The following is a 25800-nucleotide window of genomic DNA, read 5'->3' as shown; positions in this document are numbered from 1 at the left end:
TGCCTTTGTTCCTTTGTCAAAGATCCGTTGAGATAGATCTGTATTTCTATGCTCCTGATTCTGTTCCATTGATCTATTTGCCCATTCTTTCAATAATACCCTGTTGTCTTGATTGCTGTGGGTTTTGTAAGTTTTGAAATTGGGTGGGATCAGTCCTCTAAGTTTGTTTTCTTTACTATTGTGTTAGTTATTCTGGTCTTTTGGGTTTTGGGGTTTGTTTGTTTTGCCTTTCTATATAAATTTTGGAATTGGTTTATAGATTTCCCACGTATGTACTTTGAGATTCACAACTTCGATACAGTGGTATGGAAAAGGTCATTTAATTTATTCATTCACAGATGAGCTGAAGGCCCAAGGCAGTTAAGGATTTGTCCAATGTCCAATGTCATGCAGAGACTCAAATCCAGTTCTTCTGCTGCCAAATCCCCAGTATTTTCCTCTCTACTCTGTCTCTAGACAACAGATCAAGCACATACTGGCTATATGTCTTGGCTTCAAAATTAGTTTATTACCTAGTATACCTCGCCTGTATGCAAAACAGAACCCAGGACTTAACAGAGACAGAAGTTCACTGCATAATAGCCTGTTCACAAAGCTACCAACAGTTCAGAGAAACTGGGAAACTGACAGCTTGTGGTGTTAGGAGGGCTGGAAAGAAGGAAGCTGGCCAGAAATGAAAGTGCTCAAGCTGTTAGGATGCGGCTGTATGAACTGTTCTTCAAAAAACCAAACTTGGCTCATTGGAGCCATCATGGAAATACTAAGAGACCAAGTAAATTGTCTGCTGAAATACAGCTCTTCTTTGATCTTAAATCTCTTGCTATTTCACAAGTACAGCTTTATAGCAGTGTAGAAAATTATTCTCTTGTATCATATATAGCATGTGGCATACTTCCCAAACCAAATCTAGAAAATCACTTTTCTATATTTTTTCTTATTAGAAAAATATTATGGGTTTTAGGAAATAATTCAAAAGTACAGAAAACCATAAGAAAAGCCATAAGTAATGTGTGTTACAATCACATGAAAATAACCACCATTACTAAGTTTAGTATTTTTCTTCTAACATTTGTTTTATGCATGAATGTATTGTGTCTAGAGGTTGTTATTTGCAATTACTTTTCATTTTGGATTTTTATTTTTATGTTTTCTGTTACCAGTGCCTTGTGCATGCTAGGCAAGTGTTCTACCACTGAGCTACATTCTTAATCCTCAATTACTTTTAATTATTATTTCTCACTGGGCCCACCACATTTGGATGTGGGCATGTCTGGATTTTTTGTTACATTTTATCTCGGGCACTTCCCATGCTATTGCATACATTTCATGAATATGACTTTCAATGGTTGCATTATATTCTATTATATGGCTCTATAATTACTTATTTAATAATTCTGCCCCTGTTAGAAAATGTGTTGTTATAATTCTCAAAGTATAGCATGTACATGTCCTCATCCATATCTCAGATTGCAAAACTGTCCTTTTTAAATAAGGGTGAGGATGCTTTTTTCCTTAGAAGGCAGCCCTCTTCAAAGATTTTGTTGTCAGTTTTGTCAAAACATGTGTGTTTTTAACACATTAGTGCCATATTCTTCCCACTGTCTTCACATCTGAAAACAATGTGAGACACTTATCTTGTCTCTTTTCCATCAATTTGTTTGTTTTTACCCTTCGGGTAGCTCTTAGCCAGATATAAATATATTTTTATTTTCAAGTTAAGATAGAGATGTGGAACAGTGTCCTTTAAAAGGAGGTCCTTGAATGAAAACTAAACCAAAAAGCTGTCAAAAACTCTGTATAGACATGTCATTAATAAGGGCCTGCCACCCAGAGCTTGCCAATGGTTTAGATGCTTCTCTGCATAAGGATTGTTGAGATGACCCAAAAAACTTTCTTCCAATCCCAGTAAATTGAACTTTCTCACTTTCAAATTTGTACATATATAAATGCAAGAATATTATAATAAAACAGGAAAAAAGTTTCTTCTCTCATTCTCTTCTGTCTTTCAATATATAATGTTGAGTGGCTAAGTCCTCTTTTTGCCATTTTAATGATTTTTTTTCTGTGAATTTATCAAATCTGTTGTGTATTCAAGTCTCTTGGATTGAGTCAATGAAATTACCTAAGATACCATACCAACTATATTTTATAGCAGTTTTTAAACCATATATATAGAGTGTCTTAGGGTAGTGGGTAATTGATAATCTTCTGGTATAATTTTAGACTCACCAAACAGCACACCAACCTCAATACACTTTCCCACAGGCTGAGTTACTTCCACATTACTTATTCACAAACATGTAAACCTTATTGTAAGAAAATAAAACCATGAACCAAATTTCCTTGTTGATAAATACAAAAATCCTCAACAAAATGTTAACCAATCAAGCCCATCAAGATATATAAAGAATGACAAAGTAGGGTTTATTTTAGAATACAAGATTAGACTAATATTTGAAATCAATCTGTATAATTATTTGTATTAACAGAATAAATAAGAATATGATCATCTTGATAGATGAAGAAAAAGCAATAGCAAAATTCAACATCTATTTTTGATAAAAATTTTGAGCATTAGAAATGGAAACTTCTTCAATTTGATGAAAGGCATCTATAAAAATACAGATAATATTCAATTAACTGAATTCTAAATATTCTCTCACTAAGTTTGGGAATGGGGTAAGCATTTCTGCTCTCATCGCTTCCATTCAGCATTTTACAAGAGGCAAAAAGAGCAAAAAGTCAAGAAGGACAAAGAAAAGACATAAAGAATGAAAAAGAAGAAGAAAAACAGTCTCTATTTTCAGGCAAAAAAAAAAATTAAATGTAAAGATTCCTAAGAGGTTGAAACAAAAACTTTTTGAACCAAAACATAAATTTAGCAAGGTTTCAGAACACAATGTCAACAAACAAAAATCAGTTGTATTCGTAGATACTAATAACAAATGGTTGGGAAATTTTTAAAATCCATTTAAAATGGCATCAAAAACAAATGAAATGTTCAGGAGTAAATTTAACAAAGGACATGCAGAATGTTTATAGTAAAAACTATAAAACATTACTGAGAGAAATTAAGAAATATCTAAATAAATACAAAGACATACCATCTCCATGGAACAGAATATTCAATATATTAAGATACTCTTAACATATTGATTTATGGAGCCAATGAAACCCAGCAACACTCCCAGCAAGCTGGGGTTATTTTTGTTTTGTTTTGTGTTTTTTCTTTTAATAAGAAATGACAAGTTCATTCTAAAATGTATGTAGCAGTGAAAGGGACCTAGAAGAACCAAAACAATCTTAGAAAAGAACAAGGGTGGACGATTTATACTACCTGATTTCAAGACTATTATAAGACTGCAGTAATTATATCAAAGGATAGAGAGACAAATGGAACAAGCCAACAGAACAGAGTTCCTTAATAGGTCAATAAACTCTTATTTCTATAGTCAATTGGTTTTAAACAAAAATGCCAAATAAATTCAATGGAAAAGTAAGGCTTTATTCAACACATGGAAAAAAATTGTTCAACAAAAAGTATTGAATCAATTGAATATTCATATAGAAGTAAATGATAAACTTTGTCCCTAATTTATATTGTACACAAAAATTTACTTGAGGTAAGTTATAGATCCAAATAGAAGAGCTAAAACAATGACATTTTTAATAGAAAACATGGGATAATATCTTATGACATTTAAAATTTTATACACACACACACACACACACACACGAAATGACAAGTGCATTCTAATGTCATTACATATATGTATATATCCTGATTTCCTGGCATACTACTTCTAACACCACTTCCTGTTCTTCACCCTATTGGAATCTCCAAATGGTGCCTTTTTTTATATGCTAATACACCAGCTGGGGGCTCCTGGATAGCCTCAGAATAGGAGATGATTGTCAGGGGACTCAATCATGAGATTAGAAGGTGGGAACTTTCAATTCTATCCAATCCACCTATTCACTGCCCCCATCTCCAGGAAGGGGAGAGGGAATGATGACTGAATTGATCACCAATGACCAATGATTTATCAATCACACTTACATAGTGAAACATCTATAAAACCCAAAAGGATAGGCTGGGGATATAGCTCAGTTGGTACAATGCTTGCCTAGCATGCACAAAGCCCTGGGTTCAATCCCCAGCACCACCACCACCAAAAAAAAAAAAAAGCTGTTCTATGTTCTATTGTATTAGGCTGGGACTGTAGCTCAGTGGCGGAATGCTTGCCTAGCATGTGTGAGGAGGCACTGAGTTCAATCCTTAGCACCAAATAAAGGCATGCTGTCCATCTACAAGTATTAAAAAAAAAAAAAAGCTTTTTTTTAAGGAAAAAAAAACTGACAGAGTTCAGGGTTGCTGAACACATCTATGTGCAGGGAGAGCACACACCACAACTCCAGGAGGACAGAAGCTCCTGTGCTTCAAGAACAGCACCCTATGTGTATCTTTATCAGCCTGTTCATTTGTATCTTATGTTAAATAAAATTGTGGGCTCAGCCCTGGGCCTCCACAGACCAGACCAAATATTAAAATGGAGTCACTCACTTTCAAGTTCCACATTTCTAAGCAGAAACTAAATTTTTATCTGAGCTTCCAAGAAATCAAGAGTGTGAGAGAGAACCAAATTTCCTAAACAGGCGGATTCAGCAGGAGAGTGAAGTTCCCTCTGCTTTAATCTTTGTGTCCTTTAAACCTTTCAAAGAAGTTACCTGAAGTAATCTGATTTTAACCAATCACTTACTTCTCTATTATGCTGTCTTTCTGTCCTGGCATAAAAGGAAAGCAACTTTGAAATGACAAATGTACTTTTTGTTCTTTGTTTCTGCTTTCTTTAGCCCTTCTCTGTCTGTAAAACCAACCTCCTCTGCTTGGCCCATTGGAATGAATACTCTTTTATGAAATGGAGAGTTGCCTGATTCTAGAATGGAAAATGAAATCAAATATGATCTCTGAACTATCATGTTAACTTTGTCCTTTGACAGATCTGGTGACTGATGAAGGGACTTGAGAGATACTCCTGAAGGCTCCAAGACCCCTTGGGGATCGCAGGAAAGATGCTACTGACCACTTGAGGGCATGTCTTTCTCACAGAGGCCTGGGGGTTTTGAAGTCCCTCCTGGACTGAACTTTGCTCCTTTTGTGTTGAGCCCACCAATCTTTTTAGCTTTCAGGGTACTAGGGTTATCTGAACAAAGTACTGGTAAAAGTACTGTTTGTATACGGTTATAGTGGGCTGTGGGTACGCTTGTGGTTCTGGAAGAATCTTTTGTGATAGTTACTATCTGGCAATCATGTGTTAAGAACCCTTCCTTAACAGCGTCTAGGCTTTACTTACTTTGGTTAGGATTGACCTAAAGGACTCCTGTTGATTCTGACAACTTTCACACATCTGAAGTAGGGGACAGGCTTCTGCCTGCCCTGCAAGTCTGTGTTCTGTGGAATTGAAGAATGAACTGCGTGAACAGCCAGCTAAGGTAAGCAAGCCTAGCAAGAGAGATTTATTTAAGAAAGTGATAGGGAACAGACTCCCCTGAAGAGGAGGGGACTTTTGGAGCCCAAAAGCCCATGAGAAGGATGTGACTTGCCTTTTTATAGCCCTCAGAACTTGTTTCTTTCATTAATCATTCTCTTTTGTTTCTTTCCTGTATATGTGCCTAGTAGCATAAACAGGGAAGTTTTTTTTTTTTTCCTTGAAAAATAACCTCCAGCAACTCTTTTGTTCTTTCTTTGAAAAAAAATTGTCACCCTCTGGACCCTCATTGTTTTTACCTATGTCAACTGCCTGATTTAAAAAACAGTCCATTAGTCCATTTTCTCATTACCAGACCCTCATCATTCTTACCTACAGTGACTACCTGACCTTTTCCCCTGTCTCAGGCCTAGACTGTGAGATCTGACACTAACTGTAGGTAGGTAGTATCAGAATTGAGTTAAACTGTAGGACACCCAGCTCTTGAGGGAAACCTACCACCACATTTGATTATAGAGTGTTCCATTTTTGAATGTTAAGAGAAGAAGAAAAAAGTTTGTTTTCTCTTATTACACATTCTTTCTGGCTTGAAAGTTGGCAGGTATACAGGACAGAGAAGTAAAAACCACGAGAGAAAAATACTGGTAACTAAAAATTCATCAAATAGAAAAAAATTACTCTCAAAGAACACTGTTAAGAAAATGAAAAGGCACAGACTGGGAGAAGATATCTGTGAAGGACTTATATCTACAACGCCTATTATGGAATTTCAAAAAGTATCAAAGTAACTAATTTGTTAAATGGGACAAGATAAAAGCACACACTTCACAAGGAAGAATATAGAAGTCAATAAACATATGAAAAAGTGCCCCACATCATTAGTCATCAGGGAATTGCAAATTAAAACCATAATTAGATACCACTACATACCCACTAAAATAACAAAAATTAAAAAGATTGACAGTACTAAATGTGTTCTCTCATATTGCTTGTGGGAATGGACAATGGTATAACTATCTTTGAAAAGTCCTGATACATATACACACAAAATCAAATATACACCTACCATTTAACCTAGCAATTCTACTTGTTTATCCTAGAGAAGTGATTATATATATATATATATATATTTTTTTTTTTTTCAAAGTGATTTGTTAGTAACAATTTAATTCACAACAGTCAATTAGTGGAAAACGTAAATGCCCATTGACATGAATGGATAAACAAATTGAGCTATATTCATACAATCAAATATTACTTAGCAATAAAAGGGCATGATCTGCTGCTACCCACAACATCATGAAAGCATTCCATAGACATTTTGTTGAGGGAAAGAAGCCAGACACAAAAGAGTGCATGTTGTACCATCTAATCTATGTAGAAATCCAGAATGGGCAAAATAAATTGATTTAAAGAGGAAAGTAAACCACCATCATGGTTGGCAGATTTGGGGAGGTCAGTAATTGACTGAGAAGGTACACTTAAGGGACTTCTGAGGGGACTGAGATAGTGATGGGGTGTGGGTTACATAGGTTTATTTTGTCAAAATTGCACATTTAAATTTTGAATGTTAAGTTTGAATTTCAAAATATGTAAATTGTAATTTTGTAAAAGAACTGTAGGGGAAAAGTGCACTATTTAATTGTAGGTGGGACTGTGGGGCAGTGTAGACTAACGGCCCCACAGTGTAGAATAACAGGATATTGGTAATTCTAAAACTAGATGATGGATACCTGGGCACTTAATATATTCTTCTGTTCATTCTTGTATGTTCTTTTTAGAGATTTTTATTGGTTCTTTCTATTTTAGTGAGCATGTAGTGGTATCTAAGGACAGTAGAATCCATGCTGACATAGTTATATAAGCATGGAATACACCTTATTCTAATTCAGACCGCAGTACCACTCCTTCCCCTTCCCTCTCCTCACCTTCTGCTCCTCTCCCTCTATTGATCTTTCTGCCATTTACCTATAGTAAGTTTTTTAAAAAAATAATTTCTTATGGATGTACGTGGTGGTGAGATTCACTGTGGTATATTCATTTAGGTACATAGGAAAGTTTTGTCAGATTCATTCCACTGTCTTTCCTTTCCCCACCCCCCATTCCCTTCCCTTCATTTCCCTTTGTCTACTCCATCGAACTTCTAATCTCCCCCCTTATTGTGGGTTAGCTTCCCCTTGTATATATTTTATAGTTTCCATATTAAAGAAATTAAAGATCTAGTTCTTCCTTCTCAGATTATAGCAATGTAAGGAGAATAACCAAGGAAAATTGAGTTTTAGAGACTGGAGACGTCACTTAGTGGTAGAATGCTTGCTTACCATGCACAAGTTCCTGGGTTTCATCCCCAGAATCAATCTCTCTCTCTCTCTCTCTCTCTCTCTCTCTCTCTCTCTCACACACACACACACACACACACACACACACGCACACACGCACACACACACACAGTAAAATGAAATAAAAAGATTTGGATCTAGAACTACCTGTCATTGGTTAGGTGAGTCTGTCTACTGCTGGAGTTCAGTTTTAGGAATCCTAACTGCCTCCATATGAAACTTCATATTCTCCAAAATCAGTTTGATCAGTGTCTGGCCTCATTCTTTGTCTTCCTTTTCAATTAGTTCAGAAATTAGTTGAAGCTGGGTGCAATTAGTGGTTCATGCCAGTAATCCCAGCTACTTGGGACACTGCAGTCCTTGATTAAAGAAAGGTGCCCTCAGCCAATTAAGAATGAATAAATAAATAAATGAGTGGAAGGAAGACCAATGGAGTAGAGGAAGGGAAATAGGAGGAGGGCGGAGGGGAGGGAAGAGAATCTTGAATTCCAGGCTACCCTGAGCAACTTGGCCAGAGTGTGTCAAAAAAGAGAAAAAAAGGAGGGGTGGGGCAGAAAAGAATGGGATTTACCAGGATTGTCAGTTCTTTCATCCTCCTCCTCCTCCTGCATGGTGGATTGAGCTTCTTATTGCCAAGGGGCTTCACCTTGTTAGTACTACCCCTCCTGTGCTGGGGAAGGGCTCTCTTCACACAGTGGTGCCTATGAGCTCCACTAAATAGTGGTTTTGTTTTCCCATTTTTTTTATTGCCTCCTCCTCAAGAAACTTGAGAGCCACTGCCTTTGATCTGATCAAAGAACAAGGAGAACTTAACACCACATTCAGAAGCATCTTCCTCCTCTGCCCAGCACCCAGGGTCCTGTGGCCTTCAGACCTGGGTGAGTTCTTTGCTGTGCTGGGGACCCCTAGAGACAAACAGTGATCTCCCTTTTGGGTTAAGAATCCTACAGATATCATTACCCTAGGTTCATGTATGATTGCACATATATGGTGCAACACTATATTGCGCACAACCAAATAAATGAAAAGTTGTGTTGTAATTATGTACAATGAATCAAATGCATTCTGCTGTTATGTATGCCTAATTAAAATAAATAAATTAAAATTTTAAAAAAGAATCCTACTCTAGGTGTCCTGAGGCTAAACTGTCTGTGTCAAGGTCCTCTTGATAATGTCTCCCAGTGTCTATGTTAGTCCTTCTTCAGGAAACCTCCAAATGGCCCATCCCAGAATGTCACAATTCCACAATTGAACATGTAGAATTACAGATGTTAGAACTGTAGATGTATAAAAGTGGAAAGTACTCTCCTTAGCTGAAGGACTGTCATAGAATAGGAGAAACAGGATTTAGATGGCCTTACTCCCAGTCTAGAATTAAAAGGTTTATCTATAAAGATATGCTGTTATTAAGGAGTTAGTTTGTTTGAAAGAAACAAAGAAAAATACCCAATACAAACTAGCCTAAGTCCTAAATGAAATTTATTAGAGGGATACCCAGGAAGTTTCCTGAATCAGGAAAACATGCTGGAATCAAGGAAGCCAGGGAAAGCCAAGGGACTGGAACTGTGAACACAAACACCAACCAACACATTGTCTCTCCTCTCATATTTTTCCTTTCTTTCAGATAGTTCCACATAAATTTGATATTAATGATAAAGTCCCTGAGATGGCAAAGTGTTTAAGAACAGGATTCATACTTTTTCTTTTTTCTTTCTTTTCTCCAGTACTGATGGAACTCAGAGGCACTCGACCACTGAGCTCCATCCCCAGCCCTTTTTATTTTTTTATTTTGAAACAGGGTTTTGCTAAAGAGCTGAAGCTGGCTCAAACTTACAAGTCTCCTGCTTTAGCTCCCCAAGTCCTTGGAATTACAGGCCTGTGCTACCAAGTTTGGCTAATGGTTATTCTGATAAACTCACCAGAATTACTTACATTTAAATTGTAGTGCACAGATTTTTTTTTCTTTTTTCTTTTTTCCTTGTATTACACTTGTGAAATTTGCCACTTTTTGATATTTACTTGTACATCTTTCCTACCATTTACTCTAGCCAAATTCTGATCTAATAGCATGTCCAGAAACTTAGTGGGGCTAAGCATTTGCATGACATATATCAATCAATGACCTGCTTTTTAGTATAATTCATACTTGGGCAATAGATGGAGGAGGGCTGAAAACATCTGGGATAGAGTAGAGCAAGTGTTTGTTGAAAGTTCCAGACTCTTCTGTGCATGAAGCACAGACAGAGCAGAGGCAGACCTTTGGTTTTGCTATGTGGATACTGGATGGGTATGTCCATAAAGCCCTCGATTTCAAACGCGAAGTCATCCTCTTTGTTCCCAACACAGAGCATGAGTTGCTCTGATAGAACAAATCATGGAGTCCATACATAAATGCATTCTTAGAGGTCTCTGCAGGAAGGAAACAAAAAAGAGTTGTTTTCCCTGCTCAGTGCAGAGTCAGTCAGCACCCAAGCATTCAAGGAATGTGATGGAAATTGCATATACAGAAAAGTATGCTGTTAGTGTATTAGCCAGGCTGACCTATTCTTTTAGGCTATTCAGAGAAATAACTGTCATTTGCAGTGATTTTAGTCAACTGCTCGCTCTATCATTTTGTGTAATTAGGGACAGCCATTTTCTCAAAGGTGGCAAAACATGCAGAGATTCCGCTTTTTTCTTTTTTCTTTCTTTCTTTTTTTTTTTTTTTGTACAACAGCTCCATTTCTGTAGCCTTCAGAATGTTAATGGTTTTTGATCAAACCAAGTCATTGAGGCAGCAGCGGCATCCACACGGAGCAGGAGGGTAACCAGGCAGAGAGACAGGCAAGGCTGACATATGCCATCAGCTCCGGGGTCGGAGGAAAGATGAGTGACACAGCTGTTTTCTGAATGTCCTACCTATCCATCACCTGGTGCCAAAGTGCCCCCTTGGATATCCGGCCTCTTATTTTTATCTCCAGAGATCAGAATCCCTAAGGATTCAAAAGTTATGTATTTTAACATGTCAGAAGAGAAAGTGATAAAATAAAATGTTCCTGCCCCACAGGGTGAAGGGAATATAAATATGTAATTGCTTTCAGCAGTCGCTTTGTTCTAGCACTACCCTCTTATCTGCTGCCCTTAGAAATGACTTCATTTAGCCAAACCCTTCCCCTCCTGGCTCCACCACAGGCTTTTTCAAAGCATAAACCACATGGCTCTGCTTCATTAGCGTCTTTGTTTGTGTACCAGCATCATTGAGGATATCAGTCATAGCTCTGGGAGTATGGCTTGTTCAGACATTAACCACCATTAGGAACAAACAGCAAACAGTTTCTCTCAGGAGTGAAGCCCATTCCCTGAGCTGGCACTCAAAACCTCAGAAACAGGGCATCTTCCAGGTACTGTTGATGCCTGATACTGACGCTCTGTCTCACACCAGCTCTGCCTGTTCTCCTGAGTCTACACAGCCTAGACCAGGAGAGAAAGAGTTGTGTATTGTCCATCACCTGGTGACAAGGTGTTTTTTCCTTGTGTGTGTGTGTGTGTGTGTGTGTGTGTGTGTGTTTTCCTTAAATAAGATTCACAAGCAGTATCCTTGTCACTGCCAGAACCCAGGAAGTCCCAGGGACTTCGTTTTTGGCCTTTTAACTGTTTCATGTTGTCATTAAGTCACACATGATTCTCACCTGTGGCATCCTGAGACTAAGTTAAGTCATGGCTCTCAACATTTCAATTTGTACAGCCAAATTTAAAAACACATTAAAATACATTAAAAAGTAATTCTCTTGTTGTAGATCTGCTATCTAGTAAATGATGGATTTTTGACAATAAAATCAAACCATTGAATTGCTAATGTTGGAGGGATATAATTAGGAACAATTCCAATAAGAGTTTCACAAGTGAATTTCCTGTGGTTTTATTTATCTGAGTGCTGAAAGACCTACTTCTGAGGATTGTTGTCTGTGGATATAGTGTAACTGGGTCAAATCCTTCAGCTGATTAATTTTCCCTCTAGGTCACAATGCCAAGCAATCTATCGATTACGGACTAGTCCATCCTTTTTTCCACTGACTCCTATTTGTTTGATGTTTGATTGATTTCCTAGGTCAAGGCTATTAATAAAACAAAATGACTCGAAAACAGTGGATTACATAAAATATGTACAGAGAAATGACCCAAAATCTTACTTCCTATCTTTCCAGTCTATCTTTGATCATTTATAAATGGTGGCAGACACTTTACCTTTGATTTGAACTGTCCTATTAAGTGACCAAAATAATAAGCCATATGTATGTGCATATATGTGCATTTATATGTGTGTATGTACATACACACACACACACACACACATATATATATGTATATATATATATATTTTTTAATCTGGTGACCCTGGTGAAATGTCTCATTGGCAGCAATGATAGAAACAAACTTTCCTTCTGCCAACAGACCATATCTGCTTGAATTCTTCCAAGAAGAAAATCAAGGTCCTGTGACTGACAGCCTGTGAGCCAACGTGACAGAGGGTCCTTGAGGAGCAGCTTTCAGGCCTCAAGGAAAAGCCCAGCACTGTGTAGACCTGTTTGTGGAGGAGCTCTCCTCCTTAAGGAAGGCCTGGTGGTTAGGGACTGAGATGTTTGTGTTCTCTGCCACAATGTCACAACTTAACCATCTGCTGTAAATGGACATGTTTGTCCTTAGGAAGCCTGATTTTCTGAGGTTATCCAACTCATCCTTGACATAATGTCTGCTGCTCAGTGGGCTGAGTTATGAAGATGAGGGACTAGCAAACTCTTTCTGTCAAGGTAGAGTAGTAAATACTGGTGTAGGACATGAGGTTTCAGTTCTAACTGCTTTTGCCATTACATTGCCAAAGGGGCTATTAACAACATATAAAAGAATTAGCGTGGCTGTGTCACAATTAATTTCATTTACTAAAACAGACAGTAGACTGGATTTGGTCAAGGGGACATAGCTTGCCATCCCCTGTTCTAGAGGAATTTTCCCCAATTTTTTTGATTGTGCATGCTATCAGCTTAAACAAAACTGAACACACATGCACCAACCAAAACACTTTTAAATACATACCCCAATGTATGTTTATTTGTGTATAAATTACCTACAAGGACAAATGTGCTAATGCATTGTTTTCATTATAAAACATACACAAAAATAAAACCTTTAACAAATGAGAACAGTTGAATAATGTTTTCACATGTAAATTTAATTCTGATGATTCATACTATTATTATCTAAAAATGCAATATATACTGAGGACTAGGTGCACATTTTTAATGGCAGTAGATTTAAATTCCTAATTCAAATACTCTTCTCAGTAATTAAAAAAAATTGGCTAATTTTTTATTAGCCCTAATTGGATCCTTTTTTTATAACACTGCTGGCAAAGAATTCAAACCATTTCTCATTGTAACAAACTTAACATCGTATGTTCTATATGAGGTGTTGTCCTAAGAATTTCAAAAGCATTAACTCATTTAATTCTGATAATCTCCCTATGGGGTGGATCCTGCCATAATCCCCTTGTAGACATTTGAAAACTAGCACACAGCGCTTAGCAGCCTTTCCCAGCTGCAGCTGTGAGGTGGCCGGCTCCAGAATGCTTCCCAAACTAAGCTGCCTGGAACAGCAGAGGAGAAACACCAGCTCTTCCACTTTCTTGCTCTTCTCTTTTACTTTCCACTATGAAAATCAACGTTCTGTCCACACTTTGTTTTCAGAAATATCACTTGTCTATTTAAGGTTTGGTGACTTGAGGTAAAACTAGATAATCTAATTTAAAAATTCTTTGAACCAGGCACATACAAACTGCACTGTACTGCAATACCATGCAGGGAACTGAATGAAGGAGGCCTCCACCCTCCCACCCGTGGAGTGTCCTCCTGGGAAAACCCTAGATGTGCTCATCCGACATATGGACTAAGGGTGCCAGGGCCGGTTTGCAAATGAAAGATTATTGACCTCAATTTCTATTCTTTTTTATTTTTGAGATAAATAAATCCAGGCATATTCTTTCAGTTCCCAGATGGATCATCTTGCATACCTCCTGGGACATGCCACCCAGTTCATCTAGAGGAATGACCTTATGCCCCAATTATGTTATACTGTGTCCCCCATAAAATATTGACCTTGTTTATAGCAACAAAGACTAATACTAATACAACTTGATACTGTAGTTAGCATTTTATTAAAATAAGCACAATTGGAAGGTTTGTCAGATGCTATTGCACTAAACTTCATCTGCTCTTAATCATGTTGTTAAATTAAAACCCCGCTCCTCTTTTCTGAACCTAGAGAGCAAGTCATCTTCACAGCTCCTGACCTGAGCCCCAAGCAGCTGTTTTGAAATGTCCGGCCCAGCAGAATTTCTCCTCCTCTTAATTTTTGCCTGTGAACTGGTGCTTAACACTAACGCAGTGGTTGTCATGTTATATGCACATTGAAACCACCTGAAAGGCCTATGATAACACATATGTTGAGCCCTGGCCCCAAGTTTCTCCCTGAGTGGGTCTGGGGTGCCTCAGGAATTTGCATTTCTGACATATTCTCAGGTGATGGTGCTACTGGTGGTCCAAAGCCATACTTCAAGAAATACTTCTGAGTAATTGGCCCTGCCCTTTACAAGAAGCAGAAATTGGGTTTCTATTGTCCAGTAGTTTTCTAGTCTTGTGACTTTGCCATTACCTGTAAATCTTGATCCCATATCCTCAGGCAGACCACTTAGAGCCATTCCAGCTGTCAGCTCTTCTCTCTTGTCAATATATGTTTAATTCTTGCACAAAAAACACCCACAGGAAAATTCAGCCCTGGAAATAATTCTTTTTTTTTAATTGGTTCTTTTTAAGTTACACATAACAATGGAATCTATTTTGACATATTATATAAGCATGGAAAATATCTTATTCTAATTCTGACCCCAGTACCTCTCCTTCTGCTTCCCTTTCCCCATCCCCTATTCCTTTCCCTCTCTGTTGATGTTTCTGTCATTTACCCATAGTTATTTTCTTTAATTAATTTTTTGTGGAGATACATGATGGTGAGATTCACTATGGCATATTCATTTATTTACATAGGAAAGTTATGTCAGGTTCATTCCACTGTCTTTTTCCCATCCCTCCTCCCTTCCCTTCATTCCCCTTTGTCTCATCCACTGAACTTCTATCCTCCTTATTATGCATTAGTTTCCATATATCAGAGAAAATATTCAAATTTTGTTTTGGGGGCAATTGGCTTATTCTATTTAGCATGATAGTATCCAGACCCATCTATTTACCAGAAAACAACACAATTCCATTCTTCTTTATGGCTGAGTAATACTCCATTATATATATATATATATCACATTTTCTCTATCCATTCATCTGTTGAAGGGCACCTAGTTTGGTTCTATACCTTAGCTATTGTGAATTGGGCTGCTTTAAACATTGATGTGGCTGTGTCACTGTAGTATGCTGATTATAAATCCTTTGGGTATATACTAACGAGAGGAATAACTGAGTCAAATGGTGGTTCCATTCCCAGTTTTCTGAGGTATCTCCATATTGTTTTCCAGAATGGTTGCGCCAATTTGCAGTCCCACCAACCATGTACAGTAAACAGTTTTTCCCACATCCTCCCCAATATTTATTCCTTGTATTATTGATAATTGCCGTTCTGACCATAGTGAGATGAAAACTCAGTGTAGTTTTAATTTGCATTTCTCTAAATGCTAGAGATGTTGAACATTTTTTCATATATATATGTTGACTGTTCATATTTCTTCTGAGAAGTGTCTGTTCATTTCCTTTGTCCATTTATTGATTGGGTTATCTGATTTTTTGGTGTTAAGTTTTTTGAGTTCTTTGTATATCCTGGAAATTAAAGTCCTATCTGAGGTGCAGGTGGCAAAGATTTTCTCCCATTCTGTAGGCTCTTTCTTCATGCTTTTGATTGTTCCTTTGCTCTGAAGGAGCTTTTTAGTTTGATGCCATCCCATTATTGGATTTGATTTTACTTCTTGAATTTTAGGAGTCTTGTTAAGGAACTCTGTTCCTGAATCAATATGTCGGAGTATTGGGCCTACATTTTCTTCTTTTTTTTTTTTTCTTTTACATTTTCTTCAGGGCTTCTGTTTTAATTCCTAGGTATTTGCAACTTTGAGTTGCATTTTGTGCAGGGTGAGAGATAGAGGTTAAATTTCATTCTACTGTGTGTGGATTTCTAGTTTCCCCAGCATCATTTGTTGAAGAGGCTATCTTTTATCCAATGTATGTTTTGGGCACCTTTGTCTAGTATGAGATAACTGTATTTATGTGGGTTTGTCTCTGTCTTCTATTCTATTCCATTGGTGTTCATGCCTGTTTAGGTGCCAATACCATGCTGCTTTTTGTTTTGGTATTGTGATGCCTCCTGTTTTGCTTTTCTTGCTAATGATAGCTTTGGCTATTCTGGGCTGCTTATTTTTCCAAATGAATTTCATAACTGCTTTTTCTATTTCTTTGAAGATCATCAGAATTTTAATGGGAATTGTATTAAATCTGTAAGGCACTTTTAGTACTATGGCCATTTTGACAATATTAATTCTGCTCATTCAAGAACATGGGAAGTCTTTTCTAAGGTCTTCTTAAATTTTTTTCTTTAGCATTTTATAGTTTTCATTATAGAGGTCCTTCACTTCTTGTTAGACTGATTTCCAAATTCTTTTTTTATTTTTGAGGGTATTGTGAATGGGATAGTTTTCCTGATTTCTCTTTCAGCTGATGCATCATTGGAGTATAGGAACATGATTGATTTATGGGTATTAATTTTGTATCCTGCTTCTTTGCTGAATTCATTTATGAGTTAAAGAAGTTTTCTGGTAGAGTTTTGGGGATCTAAATATAGGATCATGTCATTGCCAAACAGAGATAGTTTGAGCTCTTCTTTTCCTACTCATATCCCTTTAATTTCGTTCTTTTGCCTAATTGCTCTGACTAGAGTTTCAAGGACTATGTTGAATAGAAGTAGTGAAAGTGGGCATCCTGTCTTATTCCTGTTTTTAGAAGAAAGGTTTTCAGTTTTTTTCCATTCAGAATGATGTTGACCTTGAATTTGGTGTATAAAGCTTTCACAATGTTAAGATATGTTCCTTCTATCAGTAATTCTTGGCATGTTGTGAAACAGAGGTTGACATGAGAGGACTTATACAAGGTTGCTCCCTTTTTCTTATTATTACTCTCTCTATATATATATTTTTCCCAACTTCACAGTCACTCCCATATTTAACTATGACCTGAAAGGTGATGATTCTTAGACTACATATCTGTAGCTTTGACCTCTTTTTCAAACTCCAGAATGACACAGCTTAAACACCTACTTGACAAATTTATTTTAATGGGCCACAGGTATCGAAAACTCATTGTTATTGGTTCCATAGAGTTTCCCCAAACGATAGGTTAAAGTCCCAATGCCCAGTATCTGTGATACGGCTTTACTTTGGAAATAAGGTCGTGGGAGATGCAATTTAGTTAAAATGAAATCATGTCCTTCTAAGAGGAGAAGAGACACAGGCACATGGAGAAGATGTTCATGTGAAAAGAGAGACAAAGTGATGAAGCTACAAGCCACGGAGCACCATGGGTTGCCAGTAGACATCTGCAGGTTGAAGAAGCAAAGAAAGATTCTCCCACACAGGTCTCAGAGGGAGCATGACTCTTCCAAAACCTTGACTTCAGACTTCCAGCCTCCAGAACAATGAGACAATAAATGCCTATTGTTTTAGTTCAACTATGTTGTGTTGTTATAACTGCCCCAGGAAGCTAAAACACACATCACGTCCAAAACAACTCAACATCCCCTTTCCTCATCAATAAGCCTAACTTGCTTCTCCTAACTTCATTTTTCAAATAATAACATTGTAGTCTATTGTCTTCTTAATTATACAAGCTAGAAAATTGATTTATTTTATACCTACCTTTACCCTTCACATCCTATAAGCCACCACGTTTTGTCAACTCTATCTCCTGTCCAACTTTCTCTTTAACATCTTGGGCATTGCAACAACTTCCAAAACATTTCTTCTATTTTTTCTTTGTCTTTACTGTATTTTCAATTAATTTTTAATATCTGCTACAATAGTTTATCTACCATATGAAAGTACTGATATTAATAGTAGCTATCATTTTCTTTCTTTTTTGTTTAAGAAGTTTTATTTTTTTACTTTATATTATATTGAAAAATATATGATAGTCACTCATTACACAACTTGTAAAAGCTACCATTTTCTGAGAATTCTGAGCCTGAAAATGTATAAAGTTCTTTCATATTTATTTGATCTTCATAACAATTTTAGGCGGTAGTTGCTATTTTTATCTTCATTTTATGGATGAAAAAACTGGTGTCCAAGTTCACTGACTACCAAATACCAGAATTGAGGTTTGCAGTCTTAACCTATTCTGTTATGCTCCTTGTTGCACATCCTATAACTTCCATATAATAAGAGTAGCAGCATGACACTCAAGTCCACCCAAAGCTACGTTTCCAGCCTGTCACCTTATATGTTTCTTTACAGCCTTCTGCTTCAGGCACAAGAGACTATTCCTTGTTCCCTGAACATGTGGATTTACTTTCATACCCTTATGGCTTTGGTTTTGCGGTTCCCTCCGTCTAGAAGGCCAACAATTTTTCACTTCCTGAAACCCTTTAGATACCTCAACACCAAGCTTATCCATGACCAATACCCCAAGTGAGATTCACCTGTCTCTTTCTCTGGGCTGTCCATTTAAACCCAGGCCATTTCACCTACAAGCAGCCATTTGCATTTTTATTTCTAGCATCATCTTGCTGGCTTCTTAATTCAAGGGCTATGTCATTTAATTTTGTCATTTATTTTCCTCTCATTTTTTATAACAGTGCCTCGATAAATGTTTGCTGGTTTGAATTGCAAACAAGAGCAATAGTAATTATGGTAATATTGCTAGCAAGCCTTTGCTACTTATTCATACACAACAGTTTCAGTTACATTTGCAAAATAAAGTTTTTTATTTAAAAACGCTGTGTTGTTTTCTTTTCCCAAAACGAAAATAAATTTCTTAATCTATTTACTATTTTGAAATAATGAGAAGCTTCATTTGAAAGACCTAGCTAGTTCTATTCAATTTGATGTTTTTTATGTAATGGAGACTCATTTATTGGGCAGTAACATAAAAACGTGTCCATTATCTTTTAGAAATAAAATGCTTAGAAATCAGAGGATCATACACACGGTTATGGCAGCTGAAGTCAAGCCTCCATTTATTTTGGAGTCTCTGAGAACTAACATACTTCTGGGAAAACAGAAGGAACCCAAAGAAGAAAACAGAAAAGAAAGTAAAACTAAATGAGCCCCATGAGAAATCAAAGCCAGAGTGGACATTGTGGCAAAGTGGCAAAATAACTTTCTGCTTAAGTGAGAAACTATTTAGAAGTCATTCGTGTGCAAATGAGTTAACAAAATGGTAATAAACATGGGAGCCCTAACAAAAACAGACCAAAGAAAATGATTAAGAAGTCATTAAAAGGAAAACAGCATAGTTCACGAAGCAGCAGAATATGATGAAAAATAAAGTGATCACTCTTCTCCCTTGTTTTCCCCCCCCCCAGCTGGAAAAATATCCTTATTTCTGCCCATAATTTGAAATATCTGGAACACTGAATTTATTGACAGGAAGTGTATTTACCATGTAATCAGAGAACTCCCAAAGGGAAAAGAATGCTGTGTACATCAGAGGCACCCTAGAGACTCAACTGTTCATAACTGCATGAACAGGAGCGAAAGTGCCATATTCCCATTAAAGAGCAACATAGTTGGTTAAAGAATGAACAAAAAGCAGCATTTCTTCATTAGTGTCATTGCGGGAAGCTGATGCTATGAAAGCTGGAGGCCATCAAATGGGATATTGCTGCAATAAAACAGAATGAAAAAATGAAATGCCCCATTCTCTTGTCAATCTCATATCCGTGTCTCTTTCTTTTTAATATATTGGGCACCACCCTGGTAAGCTAATGCATATTTGCAGTTTCGTTTTGTGCTTGGTAATTGTGCTATGGGCACTTATTCATTTGACAGAATTTGCCTTAAATGAAGGAAACTGGCAGGTTGGAAGACAAAACCCAGTGTTGCCAAATCACCAATTAAGGAAACTGCCAGAGGGAAAATGGACCTGGGACCGGTATCAGTAAAGATGATATAATGATGCTGTCCTTCAAAAGACATTCTGAAGAGACACTTAACGAAGGAGATAAAAGAGGTAGATTACAGGGTGGCTAACAGGTATGACTGCCAAATTTAGACCAGGAAGACAGACACAGTGGGGGACAGTCATTTTTGCAAAGTTTTGGACATCTCAACAACGTTTCCAATTGTGCTGCAGTTGACAGAAAGGCTGATTCTCTCTCCATATATGGAGAAAGTTGGCCTCATAATCCATTCTGTTCAAATCTCCTTATTGTGAAGGGATGTTACCATGGAAGGCACAAGGAGTATGAAAAGGAATAAATCATAGCCCTGACGCAACCTCATGGATCCCGTAACCTAGCAAAGGAACAGGCAGGCTCACAAGCTAATTGTGTGTCACTCAAAGTGTGAAACAGAAAACTCCACTTTTCCCATTGCATGGCTCTTCGCCTGTCGCCTGTCAGTATCATGGTGACCTGTCTTTCTCTAGGCTCCCTCAACTCTTTCTTCCCTACAGGATCCTTGACTTTGTTCAATTTTTCCTATCTCCCTGCTTCACCCCAACATCTAGCTCCATCTGGAAGAGCAGCAGCAAATCCTGTGTGTCTTGGAATTGCCCAAGTTCCTTCCTATTCAGAACTTGATAAACCATTGTTTCCGTCTTCATAATGTTGATTGTTTCTCATGGATTAACTTCAATGAATTATCCTATTAACCAAAGCCCTTGTGTTTTTACTGTTTTACCGAAGATTCCCTTCCCTAGAAAATGTAAAGGAGTAAAAGATGAAGGAAGAAAGATCCATCTTGCCACAGCTAATAGGCACCAAAATAACGGTGTGAACAGTCGTGTGTACTTACCAAGCACTCCAAGGCGCATCATGCTTCAGGGAAGAGGCGATGTTTTATTGAGGAATGTTTGTGCCCAGCATGGTGCTGCATGCTGTCAAGTTATGACATGTAAAATGTGCCTCCTGTTCTGAAGAAGCTCGGAATCTAGCTGAGAAAAAAAGATAAACAGACATTAAATAAAAAATGTAAGACAGCCTATAGTTTCATGTGTAATGAGAATGCAACAACATTTTGGGGACTGAAATGTATTTTCTCATTTCTGTGCTAAATGAGACAAGGACAAGGAAAAAAGTGACTTAGCTACTTGTTCTTGGAAAGATTTGTTTTTGGAACTTGACACTGTGGACCAACTAAAATTGCAACAGAGCTTGCTTGTCATTGTTCGATTTAAGCCCCATGTTTTGTGGGGTCACCAGCCCACACCTCTCATGTCATTAACTCTGCTCAATCCCAACTGCTTCTGTGCCTTGCAAGACCTAACTCAGCAGAGGAACCGAACACGCACTTCACAGAAGAAGAAATACGAATAGTCAAGAAATGTATGAGAAAATGTTCAACATCTTTAGCAATTAGAGAAATGCAAATTAAAACTACACTGAGGTTTCATCTTGCTCCAGTCAGAATGGCAATTATCAAGAATACAAGTAACAATGATGTGGGAAAAAAGGTACACTCATGTGTTACTGGTGGGACTGCAAATTGGTGCAACCATTCTGGAAAGCAGTATAGAGATTCCTCAGAAAACTTGGAATGGGACCACCATTTGACCAGCTATCCCACTCCTCGGTGTGTACCCAAAGGTCTTAAAATCAGCATACTACAGTGACACAGCCACATCAATGTTTAAAGTAGCCCAATTCACAGTAGCCAAGCTATGGAACCAAACTAGGTGCCCTTCAACAAATGAATGGGTAAATAAAATGTGATGCACGCGCACGCGCGCGCGCACACACACACAGGAATATTACACAGCCACACAGAAGAATGGAATTATGTCATTTGCCAGTAAATGGATGGATCTGAAGAATATCATGCCAAGTGAAATAAACCAATCCTAAAAAACCCAAAGACCAAATGTTCTCTCTGATATGCTGATGCTAACACACAATAAGTGGGAGAGGAGGGAAGGATAGAAGTTCATTCAGTTAGACAAAGGGGAATGAAGGGACAGGGAGTGGGAATAGGAGACAATAGAATGAATTGGACATAACTTTCCTGTGTTCATATATGAATACACTACCAGTGTAACTACATCATGTACAACCACAAGAATGGGAATTTATACTCCATGTATGTATGAGTCAAAATACACTGTTGCTGGGTGAAGTGGTGCACAACTATAATCCCAGCAGCTTGGATGGCTGAGGCAGGAGGATCATGAGTTCAAAGCCAGCCTTAGCAAAAGCAAGGTGCTAAGCAATTCAGTGAGACCCTGTCTCTAAATAAAATACAAAATAGGGCTGGGGATGTGACTAAGCAGTTGATGCCCCTGAGTTCAGAGTTCAATCTCTGGTACCAAACAAACAAACAAAAAACACTGTCAGAACTGTTGAAAGCCAAAGAAAACAGAGTATGTGTCACTCCTTTATAAACTGTAAAGTGATTTACAAATATCCCTCATAATTGAATGAGTCATCAAATGAAAAATAATTCTAAAAAAAATCAGAGTCAACCTTTTTCTATCTAAAGTATTCAGACTAATCTTAATACTCTGCACATATCAAATAAGGGCATAAACATAGGTTGCTATCTGGATATTTGATATCAACCCACTCTCTTCCTGCTAACAGACCTTCTCTTCTTTGGAGATTTTTTGCAGGTAGTGGCCACAAAACATAACGGGCCACATTCCCCTCCCTCTGCTTGACCCCATTACCACAGCCTAACAAGAGGATGGGCCAGAGTTCATGTACATTATTCTTCAGTGGCCAGCATGGCCTGGACAGTGCCTGGGGCCTCCCACTGTGCAGAACAAGGACCTTGACTCATACCCCAGGCATCTGTCAGCTCTTCAGATCTGAGCTTAACCATAGACACCAGCCAAGCAATTAAACAGTATCTGTCTTGAGAATCTCCCAATTTCCTTCATTACAATCCTTCATGAATCCTCTCAACATCCCTGAGACAGTGGAAAGCAGATGTAGTTTCCCAGCTTGTCGGCAAGCAGGTGTGTGGGGAAGGAATTAGCCAGTCCACAAGGACACACAAGACCAAACTGAACCTGTATGGAAGTTGCCCTGGGCACCCGCAACTGACCAGGACTGCTTAGCCCTCTCTCTGCCTAAAAATAGAGCCCCTCCCTGTCCCTGGAGGGCCAAAAGATGTGCCATTTTAACTATCAGAGATTAGAGACTAGGTCCTTTGTATTTCCTAGTATTAAATGACCTTCTTTAAGATGTAAAGAGCTTTGGAGGAGGGGCCTTGCAACTTCATTATTACCTAAGCTGATGACTCACAATGGGAAAGAGCACTCCCCTAAAAATGACAGACCTGGAATCAGAATCCATTTCTCTCCCACTGTCAAGTCCAGACATGCCCTTTCTATTTTACCACACTTGATCCCCAGAGTTGAGGGGATACCAGTCAAGAACATTAATTGGGTCTCCTCCCTGAAACTCCTCCGTGTACTGGAACACAACCTCCTGAGAAACAGATTTTTGCTTCAGGTGCTTTTCTGCTAGTTTCCTTTTTGCTGTTTTATAGGCTCCTCATCAGGACTTCCTGTTTGTCATTGAGCAGTTCAAATGACAAAAATCTTTCCTGACAGCTCCAGCAACGTGAGGTAGCAAAAGACAACAGGAAGACTGATCCCCAGATGCAGCAAAAGCCAAAATGAGTCCAGTGCCACTGTTGTCCCCTCCCAACAAAGCTGTCTTATAAGTGTTACCTTTGACTCATGCCCAGTTGACCTACTTACAAGATAATTAAAAACAAGGCCCAGTCTCTGAGTGCTGCAGACCAGCTTTGGAAACAAAAGTATTTTCCTTCTCTTCACCATTTTATTTTGGCTCACTATATTACCCAAGCTGAGCTCGAACTCCTAGTTGAAAAGCAATGAATGTTTGAATTCTCCCAAATCAAAGCATGATTGAATTTTTAGTCAGGTCTTTAAGATAAAACAAGTGTTTCCAAATAGTCTGATATTTGGCACTGATTTGGGCCACTTATTCCTATATATTTTTTTTTGACTAAGGAAGTTATCAATGTCAAAAGGTAGGAATGGGACTAATTGTAGAGCCTGTTGTGTCTTAGTCTTTAAATTCTGCCTTTAAAATATATAATCAGTGAAAGAGCAAGTGTTTTAAAAATGATCTGTAGTGCAAAACCTGAAATAGTCAGATGCATTAGATAATTCCTTTGCTTTAAAGTAGCCTTCAAATTTGATCCTTAAGAAGGGGCCTCTGTGTTTGAAACAGAAGCCTGTTTATGACCCCCAGATTCCCCAAAATTATTGGCTCAATTTTGCATTCATGTGACTATATACATGAGGATCCATCTCTTTCAGCAGATTTTCAGAAAGGTTTTTTACCCTATAATTTTAAAAGCCTCTGGTTTGGAGGAAATTGTGTAATACCAAGAGATAACTCATTTTTACAGTCTTACTACCATGTCTAGGCCAGACAACTCATACCCCTTTCCCTCTTTGTTCTCTTTTCTTCCCTACCATAGGCCCAAAGAGATGGTAACTGAAAGTCTAATTATGGTTTTAATTCATTTTATTATAGAAGATGTGGTTCACTAAACCTCCCTAAGTTATCAGGTGGATTTTCTCCTCCCAGAAAGACTTGTCTTCCTGATGACCCAGGCTCAGAAAACAAAAACTCCTTGCTGTCAATTAGATCACCTGCTCTGGAGGAAGTCAGCTGTCATACTGTGAGAATTTTTAAGCAATTATGGAGGAAAGGTCCATTTGGAGAGGGACTGAGTTCTCCTACCAACAAGCAATACCCAATTGCTAGCCTATAAAAGAACCATCTTGGAAGGGAACTTCTGTCCCCATTGCAGCCATCAGATGACCACCAGCATCTTAATTACAACCTGTAAGAAACGCTGAGCAGAACCTGTCAGCTAAGTCATTCCCAAATTCTTGACTCACAGAAGCTGTGATGTCCTAAAAGTTTACTGTTATTTTAAAGCACAAGGTTTTGCAAAACTAATTCATTCAATATATGTACCAGCTCTGAGATTTTTTTTGAAGGAAGGGTGATGACTTTGGCTTGAACATGTTAATTTAAGATACCATCTAAGGGGAGATTTTGAGTAAATGGTTATACATAAATGTCTTAATCTCAGAGGAGAGCTGGGCAAGAGATTTAAATCTGGGAGTCCTGAGTATATGGATGGTATTTGAGACTAAGGAAGAATGTAAAGAATCAAAAGGGAGGAGAGCATGCATTAGAAGCTTCTGGGAGGAAGTGATAACTGAACTAAATTTTTATATGTGAATAGGAATGAGCCTGGAGAGGGGCTAGGATGTGAGCAGGCAGAGAATTCCAAGGCCTTCAAGAAGTCAGGGTATAAATGAATTACTTGTGGAAAAAAAAGTATCCATTAAATCTGAAGCTATGTGCACTTCTAAGTATCTCCTACCTGCTAACTTATCAGTCCATACATGCACCCACCCCCTTCCAAAGACAATCCCTGGTATTATGTTAAAGAATAAATTAAATTACTGATTAAATGTGAACATGATACTTGTGATTAATAAAGGACATGAATGCAGCAAAAAGTTCATTTTGAAAATAGAAAAATTAGAATTAGCAATAACCAAGAAATTTGTAACATATTCTGTACCTCCTCAGACACTCTTTCTCAAACCAGGTGGTTTGAGAAATAGGTATTTCCACTCAGCTGACTCTCACATCTCTGTTTATGTGTTCTGGTTGCTGCTACAGTGAATTTATGGTATAAATAAATCTTTGATATTTATGTATGCAAATATATATATATA

Source organism: Marmota marmota, unplaced genomic scaffold (genome assembly GCF_001458135.2).
Source record: "Marmota marmota marmota unplaced genomic scaffold, marMar, whole genome shotgun sequence".
In the NCBI taxonomy this organism is placed as follows: Eukaryota; Metazoa; Chordata; class Mammalia; order Rodentia; family Sciuridae; genus Marmota; species Marmota marmota.
Note: the sequence above shows the minus strand (reverse complement) of the source record.